Raw genomic sequence first — 6,000 nt, 5'->3', positions numbered from 1 at the left:
TGGATACAACAGTATGAACTCACATTCAGCTTACTAGAGATACAGATGTTCCATCTGGAAGTATTTATAGACATGTACATGTACACAGGTTAGTATACACGCAGGTGTCTCCTTGTTCTATCAGTTGAGAGGGCTTAGAAATTATGGCTCTCCGATACTGGTGGGCACACCGACCACCTAGATCTTGGTTTCTAATATCATCTTTCAGTAAAAGAAACTAGGGTTCCTTGGAGAAGTGACTGATTCCGAGACTGGAGTGGGATATACAGAATGAGCCTAGAGCATCCTATAGGGCCAGGAAGTTAGGACATGCTCAACAAACGAACAGACAACCACAATGATGGGGGTATGCCCAAGGGATACAGAAGCCCACCAAAGGAGCAAACAATAGCAAAAGCTTGAAAAATTGAGGCATAACATAAATAAAGTAGTAATGGACCACATCTCAAAACATAAAATAAGTATCTGTGAGCATACAGCGATGTGAATAAAGTATTGTATAAATAAGTGGGGAAGAGACAAATTTCCTGTACAGAATTTCACATAATCTATTTAGATACTCTGCCCTTCAAGAGATGGAGCATAGCTCCTCACTCCTTGAGTGTGAGCTGTGCTTAGTGACTTTCTTCTAAAGAGGACAGTATGAAAACGAAGAAAAAGAGTAACTCTGCAGTGAAGAGACCTCACATTACCTGAAGCCAGGTGATCAACATTCACATCAACATGGTGAGTCATACTGATAATATGCATTCCTGATACATGATGACGATGACACTTTACCTCTGTGACCCCCTCCCCATAACATGTAACCCCAGCCTAATCTTAAGAAAAGAAAAGCCATCGTACAAAATTCCTGACCAGTACTCCTCAAAACCGTCAAGGTCACCAAAAACAAAGTCTAAGAAACTCCCTCAGACCACAGGAGACTAAGGCAACACAATGACCGAATATAATGTGGCGTCCGAGACAGCCTCCTGGAACAGAAAAATGACGGTAGGGACAAACTGAGGGAATCTGAGTAAAGCATTGCTTTAGCTAATAATGTATCAGTATTGGTTCATTAGTTATGACCAATGTACCATCCTGAAGCAAGATATTAATAATAGGGGAAACTGGTAATGGAGTATACAGGAATTCTCTGTACTGTGGTCGCAATCATTCTGTAATTCTAAAACCGTAATAAAATCTTTGTTGAAAAATGCAATGGAAGGACTTCTCCAGTGGTCCAGTGGTTAAGACTCTGTGCCTCCACTGCAGGGGGCACGGGTTCAATCCCTGGTCAGGTGACTAAGATCCTGCATGCTCCATGGCGTGGCTAAAAATAATAATAAATAAGTAAAGCATTTTTTTTAATATTTAAAAAATGCAGTGGCAGTGCTTTGCTCTCAATAAGCTGTCTACAAAATATTCTGACTGCTGAAGTCTTTAGGGAATTCTCTCCAAGTATTGGTAGTTCTATCAACTGGCTAGAGCAAAAGTCAATTGTAAAAGATAAGCTCTATTGTGCCCGTTTGGCTGACTTCTTAGGCGGCCAGATGGAGCCCCCCCACCATCCATCCAATTAGATCCCTTTTAAAGACAGGAGACACTGAAGGGAAACAACTGGAAATGGCATCTTCTGTTCCCAAGGTCATCTCTCTATCCCTGAGAACCTTGAAACCTTCCCAGTCTGAATATCGATCCTTTGACATTCAACACAGATGTCCCATGAACTACCATCAAAAACATATGAAGGGACGAAAGAGAAAAAAACCCTTGTCTTTTCCAGTCCATTTAGGATTTCTTAATCTGTCACACGTCTTGTCAATGACAAGCAATAAGAAGCTGGACTGCGTAGGGCAGACCAATTGCTACCTCTGCAATCTGACAGGATAGCAAAAGGGGAAATGTCGTGATTGTGGAAGATATTCAAGAATGACATTTTAAATGCTAGAACCGTTGAGCTGTTATTGATGTTAAAGGAGGTGCCTTTCAGGGGGAATTTTCCCCCGCAATATAAGATAGAGTAAAGAATGGCAGCTGCTGGCTTGAAGCACAGATACAAGAGGGTTCAAAAATAATTTCCTGGGCTTCCCTGGTGGCGCAGTGGTTGAGAGTCCGCCTGCCGATGCAGGGGACATGGGTTCGTGCCCCGGTCCGGGAAGATCCCACATGCCGTGGAGCGGCTGGGCCCGTGAGCCATGGCCGCTGAGCCTGCGCGTCCGGAGCCTGTGCTCCGCAACGGGAGAGGCCACGGCAGTGGGAGGCCCGCGTACCACACACACACACACACAAATTTCCCAAGCTAACAAATTCTCAATACATCATTAAAACGGAGTTACACTCTATCTTTCTGCATCACATCTCCTTTTGTTTTGTTGCCATTTACAGACTATAAAAAATACAGAGATCTTTGGTCTAATGCAGTATCTATGTATGTATCTATTTAATCATCTATCTATCATCTATCTATTCATCTATCTAATCATCTATCTACCCATCCATCTAATCGTCTATCTACTGATCAACTATCTATCCATCCATCCATCCAATCGTCTATCATCTATCTATAGCATATAGCTATCTCTCTATCATCTATCTATTTATATCTCTGAAAGTTTCTGGTGATTTCTCAGGCCTTTGATGAATCAGCTGGTAGTAGATTTATATCTAAGTGTTGGAGAACAAAAGACTCTTGGTGCAAAGGTGAGTGGAAATGAGTTTGAGGAAAGATAGTGGCCTTTGGATATAAGGAGTGTAAGGCACTATAAATGTGAAAATATAAGTGCTAGTAATCAATTGTAGTTATATACAAAATTACTATGTATATAACTTTTATATTATTATACCTAATATATACAATTTATATACAATTGTGTGCAAGATATACAATGTTATATTAATTATATTAATATATATGTCATATTAACATAAGATAATAGTTATTATTAATACAATTAGTGTTATAGTCTATATATTCTACTATATTATTATATACTACATTATATAAAAAATTGAGATCAGGAAGGAGTTCAAACATTAATAGACAAGAAAGCATAACAAACAAAAATTCTTAGTTTTATACAGAGAAAAGAGTAATAAGGTGAAATAAACCCAAGGTAATAGAAAAGAACAATGATGTCCAGAACTTTATAACAAGGAAGGAAGAGAAACAAGGGGGACATGAGGTGGCCTTGGAGGCATGTGTTTGAGGACTTTGGGGGCTGCCTAAGTAACCCACGTACACATTCACCTAGACAAGCCCAGGCTGGCACACCCACTCCAGCTGAGCCACAGACACTAGTCCTAGATCCGACGCTGAGGAAGAGAGAATCTGCTCTTCACTGAACATCAGTAGTTCACTTTTGCCCTTTGAATTACCAAACTAACACCTCTGGCCTTACTTCTCTTATTTAACACATTGCCCCTCCCTCCCCCTCTTACCATCACACTTCTAATGCAACGCTTCTAAGAAGATCACCCCAAACCCTACCCAGCCTATCTTGCGTGCAGGTGCCTTGGATTTTTCTTGAAATTCCTGCACGGTGTGTTAGGCTCTGTGAACGCTAATCACACACACTTATTCCATGTGTTCGATGACTAGCTATTTGCTTTACAGGAAAAATCTGGAGCCATGGAACCCAAAGAGGGGGAATATCGCTAAAGCCAAGTATTCCAGTAGTAGGGATAAGATTTCACAGTTAAATACATGATTAAAGTCACCAGGTGAATAACTTTATTATTCAGTGGCTCTCGATTCCACAGCTGTAACAACAGAGATGGCAAATACCAAGGACTCTCTTGGATTTTCTTTACAGAGGAAAAAACCCCCAACCACTCCAAACACTTAAAAATAAATTAAAACCACACCATTTCCTTTGGAAAGAAAAGATTTTTATGAACTGTGACCATTCTTGCAAAGGAGTCAGAATCCTGCCTTCCAGCTTCTTAGTGAGTCACTACATTTCCTTCATGTGTGCAGCTCACTGGAAGGTTCTCAAAGGAACAGACAATTACCTCTCCTCCAGCACAGAGGTTTTTGGTCCTAGCAGAAAACTCACAATGTACTTCCAGCATCCTTGTTTTTCCTAGCTCCATGCTTGAAAAAAAATGAAGCGTCTGTATTGAGACAGTTTAAAATACATATAGACAAACTTAACATAACTAAAATAAGGCTTGTCCTTCAAAGTAGTCACCTTGGGTTTTCCACACTTACCCAAATGACACTGTCATGGTTCAAGACATTTTGGGAAGCCTGCTTTGAGTATTGCCTTTACGAGACAATTAGGCTCAACGTTACAGCTCCATATACTGGTTTTGACTAATAATGTTGTTTCCTAGCTTAACCGTCTGCTTGACAGCAGATAACTTTTGGTTTGCAAAAATCAGGTGCATTCCCCCAGGGCAGTGGTGACTCTCGCCGCCACTGGGGAGAGTCAGAGCAGTGCAGAATAGACTCTGAGGGCAATTAAACATGGAAGCACTCCAAACTGGTGCAAGGGCCTCACTGGAAGACGTGAGTAGCCTCTGAGTACGTTCTGGAGAGGGGATCACATTTGTTTGGGGGTAGCAGTTGTGATATGAGTGATAACAGAACAAAACGAGAAAACCAACCACATTATAATTTCATTTATAAAACTTAATTATATGCATCCATAAGCCTCACTCAGTCTCCAATTCGAATAGCTAGCTAAAAATGGGATTTTTCAACATTCCTCGAAAAATTTTGATCAGAAATTTCCATTTTCAGTTGTTTTAATTCAAAAGCTCTAATAACCAAGATTGTGCAATAAAAATTTGTTATGACATCAAATTAACTGAGGAGAGAAATAAAGTGGTCTCATGTAAGGTATTTTCTCTCAAGTACTAAAAAAAAAAAAAATCCACTTAGACATATAACCAAATGTTATTTAATATCTTAAAAAGTAACACAATCCAAAATGGATATTTCACACAACACTACATAAACATGAACACAATATTACCATATGGAGGGACTTTCAAATATAGACTTACAAAAATCCCTGTGCTTTTTTTTCTTTTAAGTTATTATACTAAGCATGACAAGTAATCATCATTTACAATATGGTACACTGACACGATAAAAACCATGTTACAAATGTGCTGTTATAAATCAGTAACATTAGGGAAGACATTTCATGAACTGTAATTATTTCATATGAAATACTATACAATATAAACAGAACATCCATCTTGGATGACCTTTACAGCAACCAGAGACCAAGTCATTTAAAAATTTTTTTTTCAGTGCAAACACATTTTATTCAAGGCAGTCTTGGCTGCAAAACTCCTTTCTAACATACAGTAAATCCCACTTGCACTTCTTAATTCATTTACCCTAATGCAATAGTCACATTCAGTCACTCAGAGAAAGATACCTGCAGAATTATGATCCCTTTAAACTGAATGTTGAAATTTAATTCTCTTCTAGACAGTTGTATCTATGTCAACTACGCTAAGGACCTTAATTTGTAGCTGTCAGTACTTACATGAAGGTGACCCTAGGGCAGCTCTAGTCCTAACCCATCCTTGTGTGCACAATACCACACACTGCTTTGCCCTTCCAATGTGGAAACCACGGCGGTGTATCGGTATATAAGTGGGGGGATGGGAAGGAGGCAGGGAGGGTGGACCTCGGAAGCAAGGAGCCGTAAGTGCGTACACCAAGATGAACTTCCTGTAACTGCAGAGGATTCGTGTTGGAGGAGACCTCAGATCTCAGATTTGGTAGCTCTTTTTGGTGGGCGCAAGGGAATAGGCATGCCAAAGCCAGCCTCTGGACAGGGAGGGAGGCAGCCGTACACGGACCAAGCAAGCTCTTAGCCTTACACTGGCTTCCAGAGTCACTGCCGCCTCACCTAGGAAACCCCCTTTCCCTAGTTGGCAGGGCGTGTGTGTGTGCGTGTGTGTGTGCGTGTGTGTGCGTGTGTGTGTGTGTTCACATTTGAAGCCAGCAACGAGCAGACAAAGCCCTGTAACTGATCATAAATACACAATCAT

Source organism: Grampus griseus (assembly GCF_964374135.1).
Source record: "Grampus griseus genome assembly, chromosome: 21".
Lineage (NCBI taxonomy): Eukaryota > Metazoa > Chordata > Mammalia > Artiodactyla > Delphinidae > Grampus > Grampus griseus.
The sequence above is the reverse complement of the archived record's forward strand: the minus strand, read 5'-3'. Positions refer to the sequence as shown.